Below are 9,225 nucleotides of genomic sequence, written 5' to 3'. Positions count from 1 at the left end.
ATATTGACTATTCAGCAATTCCTGCCAGTGTCGAGATGTGATCTTGATGATTTAGAGCCAATTTGGGACACTAATGAAGAATCCTGTGATTCACAGTCGAATATATCTGGAGTCTAGTCAGAAATTTACAATAAAGTTGACAACTAATAAAAGTTTTCAAATGGGTATATCTTCTGTAGTTTTAATTGTAGCACAGTTAAAATAGGTTCCTGGTCCAGAGGTGGTAGGGTAATACTGTAAGAGTAATAGCTTAAGATTTTTTTTTAAAGGTTCCACTATGAATACTATAGTATGTAGTTTATAAAATTGTATGATCACCTTAATGTGTTGATAACCTACTTCCTTAAACCAAGGTGGGTCCTAATGACGTTGGAAGCAATAAGAAAGCACTGTGTAAATTATTAAGCACTATTTGGGGGATGAGGGAATGTCAGGGAATTGGGAAGCAAACTGAGTTCTAATGTTTGTTCTAATGTTCTAATGTTCTCAAGCACATTAATTCTTCTGAGGGACAGCTTCCATTAGGCACTTTCATAGTATCTTAAACCAGCGCACACCAATACCACAGGCTGTCATCAAGATTTTTATACAGAAACAAGGTCTTCAGAAATTACATTTTATATCTCATTATTATAACTTAATTGCTTACGATGTATATACTTCTAAATTCAAAAACAATTCACTTAAATAAGTTCTGTTCTCTATGGAGATTTTTCCAAAGTGAAACTTGTAACTATAAGTATAATGTAAGCCTGGAGCTGCATAGAGAAAGATTTCATGAGAACAAAGCCAACTCAGAGGAGAACTGAGCCAAGAGATGGAAAGAGACAGACCCTGGTGACATTTGAGGCCTCCAGATTCAACCATGCCTGTGATTCAACCTTGGTTCTGTGAGCCAGCAAGTTCCCTGTATGGCTTATGCCTATTGAAGCTGGATTTCTGTAACTTAAAAACCAAGAGAATCCTGACTAACACAGCGGTCAAAAGTTTTGGGGAAATGCTTTAAACTATATCTCTTTCTTGCACATTCCCAATGTACACTAATTTATTAAAAGATCTGAGGGCTTCCCTGGTGGTGCAGTGGTTGAGAGTCCGCCTGCCCATGCAGGGGACACGGGTTCGTGCCCCGGTCCAGGAAGATCCCACATGCCACAGAGCAGCTGGGCCCGTGAGCCATGGCCGCTGAGCCTGCGCGTCCAGAGCCTGTGCTCCGCAACGGGAGAGGCCACAGCAGTGAGAGGCCCGCGTACTGCAAAAAAAAAAAAAAAGAAAGAAAAGAAAAATGAAAAGATCTGAGAAAACCTGCTGCAAAGAAACTTGTTTATCTTTGTTAACCCACTGTTTCCCAAACTTCATTGATGGTAGAACCTCTTTTTACCCAACACCTATGAACATCTATTCCACTGAGCACATTTTGGGAGATGATGTTCTTTAAGGGCAAGGAAGAAAGAATTGTCAAAATTGTATAGGGACCACTACGTTTGACCTCAGCGGTACTCCAAAGATGCACTGAAAAGGAAGCTGTTAAGCGAAGTAGCCTCTTATTAGATGAGCAAGTCTAAGTGGGTAGCACCAGGGTATGGACCGTCAAGACCTCCATCATCTCTTTAAATGGTAGATTATGAGGTGCTCACTATAACTGCTGGTTCTTCCTCTGCCATGCACCAATATTTTCATTGTTTTTCCTGACTTCATTCCCCTCCACAAGGATCTCCACTACCTGTAAAATGAAGTCATGCGAGGCCATTTGGAGCTTCTTTATTTAAAGTGGCAATGAACCTCATTTTCCAGGCTCCCGTCACATTTCCCAGCCCTGCACTTGCAAGCTTCAGCTTTTGAAATGAGTCTCAGCTGTCTTAACTTCTGCCAGGTAATGACCATCTTTTCCACAACCCCATTCAAGTCTGAAGACCTCAGAAGAGCTGATGGTGTAAGATCCAGTCTAAGTAAAGGAGAAAACCAACGTCTCAGCTTGAAAGCAGAAAGAGAATTCTCCCATACCCTGCCTCTTTTTCTACTCAGGCCTCCGAGGGATTGGATGAGGCCCACCCACATTGAGGGAGCACAATCTGCTTTGCTCAGTCTATCGATTCAAATTTTAATCTCATCCAGAAACAGCCTCACAGACATACCTAGAATAATGTTTAACCAAATATCTGAGCACCCTGTGTCCCAGTCAAGTTGACACATACAATTAACCACACAATAACAAAATCACATATCCTTCTGCTTCACTGAGTCCCGAGGATTTGTCCCAGAAGCATGGGCTCTTTGAAAGTTCATAGTCCCCCCTTGTCATCATGGCCTATGATATCACCTCTCTTAGTTCAGCAGTTCCCAGCCTTGCTTGACATAAAAAATCTATAGTATTATAAAAACATGGATTTGGGGGCTTCCCTGGTGGCGCAGTGGTTGAGAGTCCGCCTGCCGATGCAGGGGACACGGGTTCGTGCCCTGGTCCGGGAAGATCCCACATGCCGCGGAGCGGCTGGGCCCGTGAGCCATGGCCGCTGGGCCTGTGCGTCCGGAGCCTGTGCTCCACAATGGGACAGGCCACAACAGTGAGAGGCCCGCCTACCGCAAAAAAAAACAAAAAAAACACATGGATTTGGGGGCTCCCATTACAACATTCTGAATCAGAATCTGAATTTTAGACCCATCTTACATCAGAATATGAGCCCAGGACCATTTCCAAGGAATTTTAATAATCAGCCTCACTAGGAAACAATGCTTTAACTATGTTATAAAGTACAGAGTCCCTGGATGCAGTGACCCCAAAAGCCAGAGCAGGGATGTAATTGGTTTCCAATGATTTAAGTCCCTCCTTCTCATTCCACCTGACTTTTGCCCTCCTCCACAACTTCCCCTTTGCCAGTTTAGGGGGAAACCAGGAAGATAGAGCCATTTGTTGAGTTAGTAGTACATGGCAGGAATTGGACTATGTACTTTACCTATATTATTTCATTTTAATCCTCTAGCCAACCTTGTGACCAAAAAAAAGAGGTCTATTTTATAGATGAAAAACCTTTGAGGAGTTAAGTAATTTTCCCAAGAGATTAGTTAAAAGAGCTGGGATTTAAACTGCAATCCATTTGATTCCAAACACTGTGGTTTTCCCACCACATCACACTTCATGGTTAGTTTAGGAATTTCAGATGCCCCCTGATTGGAATGGATTAAAGATTCAGGAAAGACATGCATCTTGTTCTTGGTGATCGGTCAATAATAGGTTAATAGGTTCAACTAGCTGACTAAACATGGAGAGAAGCAGGAGATAAGACAGTTTTCCACTCCATTAGGAAGACCCATAGCCCTCGTTCGACAGAAATATTCAAAAACATGATCATACTCACAGGGGCATCAGACATTTTTATGAAATTTGCAATGTCCCTATCCCACATCCCTATTCAACATAATAGGCAATAAATAAATGACTGTTGAATTTTAAAATGATATATAATTTACTTAGTACTTGTATTTTTTCAAGGAAGGAGCCTTCAATAATTTCTTGTTTGTTTGTGTGCATCCTGAGAGTAAGAATAAGAATACTAGACATTTGCATAATCTAAATTTGAGAACTCTTGAGTAATTCCCCATTCAGTTTATTTTATCTTTAGATAAAAGGTGAATCAATGTTAAGTGTTTTAATCAGCTGTTCAGAAAGGCATCATATGGCTCCCTTTCTGAGTGACATAGAAAATAAGTATTTGGCTGGCACTAATAGTCCTGGAGATTATTCTTATTTAAGGGCCTTACACAGTTCATTCTTTGGGTTTTCAATAAATGCTTACTGCCTGATTGATTTTGAGGAGTAGAAAGATTCTCTTACTAGTGAGAAATTTTAGAATGTTGTCACAGGAACTGTGTTCTGCTTGTATTCCCTTTCCTTTTTTTCTGAAAAACCTCCTTATATTTGCTAGTACCAGCAATGTAAGCAACACAGAAGTTCAAATTTGGAAAGATAAGATGTACTTAAGATGCACATGAAAAAAGGTATTACCAAACTGCATGCAGTATGAATATATGATACAGAGTCAAAATTATTGGAACAGTACTAGTCAAAAATTCACTACATCCCCTAGAACCTGGAGAATCTAGAGGATATAGCTACTAATTAATAAATGTATTCTATGGCAACAGTCATCTGAATGATTTTACTAATCTTGCAATTTATGGGTTGTAGTGAAATGTCAGACAATGATTAGCACTTCCTTAGGCTCAATAAAAAATCTGATATGAAGTATCTGTAAGGACACAAGTCTTAGTCAAAGACTAAGTAGTCAAAGACTACTAGTCAAAGACTATTAATGGACTTTGTTAGTCTCTAGGTGGTTAACATGCAAACATCTTGGCAGATGTTGCAGTAGGTCTCTATTTCTGTTTTTTTTTTTATTGGAGTATAGTTGCTTTACAATGTTGTGCTAGTTTCTGCTGTACAACGAAGAGAATCAGCTATATGTATACATATATCCCCTCCCTCTTGGACCTCCCTCCCACTGCTCTCCCCCATCCCACCCCTAAGCAAGGATTCAGCATTGTTGATTCTTGGCTTCATCTCTTCTAACCCAAGAATGAATTTAGTTTCCTTCCTCCTCCTCTCTCTCCTCTTTTCCCCCTTCCTTCCCTCAGTCCTTCCCTTTCTCTCTCCTCTCTGTTCCCTTCTCCTCCCCCCTCCATCTCTCACACCCTTCCTTCTCTCCTTTCCAGAGGAATTTCTTGAGTCTCTACAGTAGGCCAGATCCATGTTAAATCTTAAAGATACAATGATGAACACCATAGTGTCCCTAAATTTAAGATGCTTACAGAATGTCTTAAACACAACATAAAAAGAGATGGAATTCAGAGTGTAAGTCACTGATTACCTAGGCAGACGTAGGTAATCAGTGACTTAAAGCAGGTTATAAAAATATTATCACAGTAGAAAAAATTCAGCAAGTTTCAGTGGTAGCAAAAAAAGTAAAGAAATTTATTCTGAAGTTGAAATTATATATGTTCAAATAAATTTGAGGCTGTTGAAAATTTACTGAAATTGCTCAGTTTCTAAGGCTTGACTACTTTATGATGAGAGAAATTCATAAAGCAGGTATTCATAATATCCAAATTCCTGATATACATTATATTTGATTATCAGAAATACTTTATTATTTAAAGTATAGCAAAGAATTTTACTACTGCTTTGAATATGTAACCATATTTGAGTAACATTCCTTTTATTTATTTCTTAAACCTAAAATGCACACTATATTTTTTTTCTGAATCCATAACTACGTTTTTATTACATATAAGAAACGTTTTTCCCATGGTTAATTCATTTAACAAATATTTATTGAACACCTCCTATCTGCCAGGCACTGTGTCTGCAATAAGAAAAACAAAAAACAAAACAAAACAAAACAAAACAAAAAAACAGGCAAACATGGTCTCAGCCCTCATAAAACTTGTATACTGGTAAACAGTCTCAAATTGTGTAATATAAATTATTGGCAAAGTAGAGTTTCCTTCAGAAAAATGCACTTTATAACAAACTTGGCTAAAATGCAAATATCCCAGTAAATAGGGCATGACTGCCTCTGATGTTTTAGAACCACAGTTCTGAAACCACAAAGCACAAGCTTAAAGTGAAATGGACTCAGTTCAAATTCAGCTTTGTACCTTCTTGAATCTCTGACTCCATCTTTAGAATCAGAATAATAACCCCAACTTCACAGACCTATTTTGAAAATTACATGGGATGTCATGCAGGGAGGACCTGACACCCAAAAAGTTGTAGCTCTCGATACTGCTACTACGTCTGTTTGTGTCTTATTTTGTAACTAAACTAGAAGATTGAATTGAAGTCAAATAAAACCTCAGTGCTTGCAAAATGGTATGTCTTGGTACATTTGTGTATTTATGATTGACTGAGGGATATCTGGATTTTTTAAAATTTAAATACCCTTGTTTGTAAAGTCTTTCTAAGTTATAAGAACCACTATTCTTTAATACATTTAGTATAGTCTGAGAATAATGCAGTATTTTCAAACGTAAGAAATTCCGGACCCTAAATGGAAGGGTGCTGGATTAGGAAATACTTGAACCTATGACTTTTGGCATGTGTGTGTGTGCGTGTGTGTGTGCGTGTGTGTGTGTTTGAGAACATTGCAGTGCCTCTGTGCCAGGATCATTATCATGAATTAATGGATTAGTAACAAAAATGTTGATATAGCAAGAGTCACTCTGAAAATGAATTTCCGGAAACATTCTGATATCCGTAATTGCTTTTAGAACAAATAGGAAGTGTTCCACGCGTCTATTGACGATGGTAAAATCCCTAATTCGACTTTTCCCATTCATTAAAAAAATCATAATCAATTACAAATTGTGAGTTCCCGTATTCCAGTTGAGATTCTGTATCTCTAAATGACACAACTGAGCAACTTGCTTCTCCCCTTCCCAAATCATTTGAATTACATCACCAAATGTTTGAAGAGGATGTTTAGAAGATGTTTTTTACTTCTGATAGGGGTAAAAGGATCACTTAAAATTAGAATAAAGAGTGTCTCATTTACTTGGAAAGAATTATAGTCTTAAAGCATTTAAAATGAAAATTATTTGGAAATCATCTAAAAAAGACAACTAGGTGGTAATATTTTCATTATTGTTTGCATTACAAAATTTACTGCTTTATGTGTATATGCTCACATCTTTTCTTTTTTTTTTTTTTTTTTTTTTTTTTTTTGCGGTATGCGGGCCTCTCACTGTTGTGGCCTCTCCCGTTGCGGAGCACAGGCTCCGGATGCGCAGGCCCAGCGGCCATGGCTCACGGGCCCAGCCGCTCCGCGGCATATGGGATCCTCCCAGACTGGGGCACGAACCCGTATCCCCTGCATCGGCAGGCGGACTCTCAACCACTGCGCCACCAGGGAGGCCCACATCTTTTCTTTTTATTCCAATAAAATATGTGTTAAACATAACAAAATTAACCAATTATAAAATTGATCAAAAGAAAATTTCTAAATTGAATCCTAACATATTCTTCCTATGAAAAAAACACTTAGTAACAAATTTTTTAAATCACATGTAAGAACCTACTTTCAAACAATAAGATTTCTTTTTCCATTTCATTTCCTAGTCAGAGCAACCACGTCATTTTTTATTCATTTTTGCAAGATGCACATGTCACAGATGTCCGTAGACTTTTTTATCCTTAAACAGCTTTATCAAAAGATGTATTACTTGTAAATCTGTATCATAAAAGAAATCTTTTTCTTTCTTGACCTGGTCTCTTCCCACCCTCACTTCCTTCATAAAGAAAGTGTTAAGGAGAAAGGATCACAAGAAATAGCTGTGGGGAGGATCTTAAAAAAATTAAAAAACAGTTCATCTGGCCGCTGATGGTTGCTTATTTGGCATATAAGTGACCAGACTCTATCAAGATTATCTATCTCTTTACCACTTTCTAACACTTAAAATAATTTTAAGGAAGCACCTTATAGGTCAGAGGTGTGCTTTGTTTCTGAGGAGCTCATCATGTTTGACAGGGGTTTTATTGTTTTAATAAATAATTTTTAAAATATTCCTGCAAAGAAAGCATAAGTAAGTTATCTGTTTTTAAAGGCTGGGGTGTGAAGTGGTGGAAAGAACATGAAGAGGCCAGGTCAAGGAACAGGCTTACAGATTCAGCCCTGGAACTAGAATGCTAGGGTGCGTATGTGCATGTATTTGGATGTCCATTTCTGTCTTTACATCTCTCAGTTTTAGGATTTCACTGTTCTGTGCCTCTCTACCTGGTTACCCACTCTCAATCACTTCATCAAGCAATCCTTGACAAAGTTGATGTTCCCTTCTCTTGCCCTATATTTCTGAATTGGTCATTACCAATTTACCTTGTACGAGCCATAGGTTTCCCCCTTGTCCTGAATCTTGGATTCTGCTTCACTAAAATATGGTGGATTTGGGTGAATACATTTGGTCTGATGGTTCAAAATGCCCTGACATGCATGGCAGCTTGACAGTAACTTCGAGAGGGTAGTGAGAGGAGAGACATCTGATGAACACAGAGATGTCATAGATGTGTGTAATGGCTTTTATATAGAGACTCTGACAAGGAACATCTAACTCCTACCATGACCAAGGCAAAGGGCAAAGGGATGGTACTGCCCCCTCATCCTTTACATGGTCAGCAAACCCCTACTGAGCACCATTGACCAGATACTGTGCTGAACCATATACGGAATGCAAAAGCAAAGGAGGCCATGTTCTACCTTTCTGAATTTTGAAATGCTGTCCAACAGAAGAGCTAGGCATGCAGACATACCCAATTATAAAGGGAAATGAGTTATAGTAGGCTATAAGCTTTTTAAAAAGTTGTGAGAGTATGGAGAATAGAGTAATCCCATCCATTCATATATGTGATTTATTCCCCCTCCCCCCTTTCAGGGTACCTTAAGGTATAGTCTAATCTGATGTCATCTGTATAAAATTTTAGTTAATGCAGGGCAGCAAGGAAAGTCATAAAATATAATGTTCTCTGGATCATTCTTACACCCTCAATACTGTCCTCCCATTTGAAGGGCCCCTTGCCCAGTTGCCTGATGGCTAATGTTTTCCAAACCTGGAAATTATGACTAGAACTCTAGTACTTGTGGGTAGACTGGGCCAGAAATGTCATAGGTACACCCTTCTCAACAAACACCCTGACAAGTTTCTTCTTTTTTGGGGGGAGGGGGCTCTGAATATCAGTGACAGAGATAAAGCACTAGCTCTGGGGAGGGTCTGTGGGTTGGTAGTTCCCATCTACAAGTAATCATTTAATTGAAGAGGTAGTTTTGATTTATTAGAGATAAAAGTGACTGGCAAAGTTTACCAGGAATATGTTAGCATAAAATGACAATTCTCAATTTGTAAGTGAACATGTGAAAAGTGGCAGATGATTAATCCTGACTTGGTCAGTAATACTTGAGTAATCAAAAATTGGGAGACATTCTGAAATACCCACTGGTGGATGGTAGGCAATTTAAACATGTCCCAATGTGCTTGGAGTACTTTCACTCAGACTTGTGCATGTGTCAAACTCTGGGGCAACATGCCAAAGTCAGAATGGATTGATACCAATAAAGCACTGGGAACTAAGATAGGGTTTTGTATAGAGCATAGTTACCAATCTGGTATTGTACACCTAGTAAGAGATGAATTTCAACCAAAGGAAAGAGAATTTTATCAGCTCTTCAAAATTGTGGTACCAAG

The sequence above is a fragment of the Mesoplodon mirus genome, assembly GCF_964341445.2.
Source record: "Mesoplodon mirus genome assembly, chromosome: 11".
Taxonomy (NCBI): domain Eukaryota; kingdom Metazoa; phylum Chordata; class Mammalia; order Artiodactyla; family Ziphiidae; genus Mesoplodon; species Mesoplodon mirus.
Note: the sequence above shows the minus strand (reverse complement) of the source record.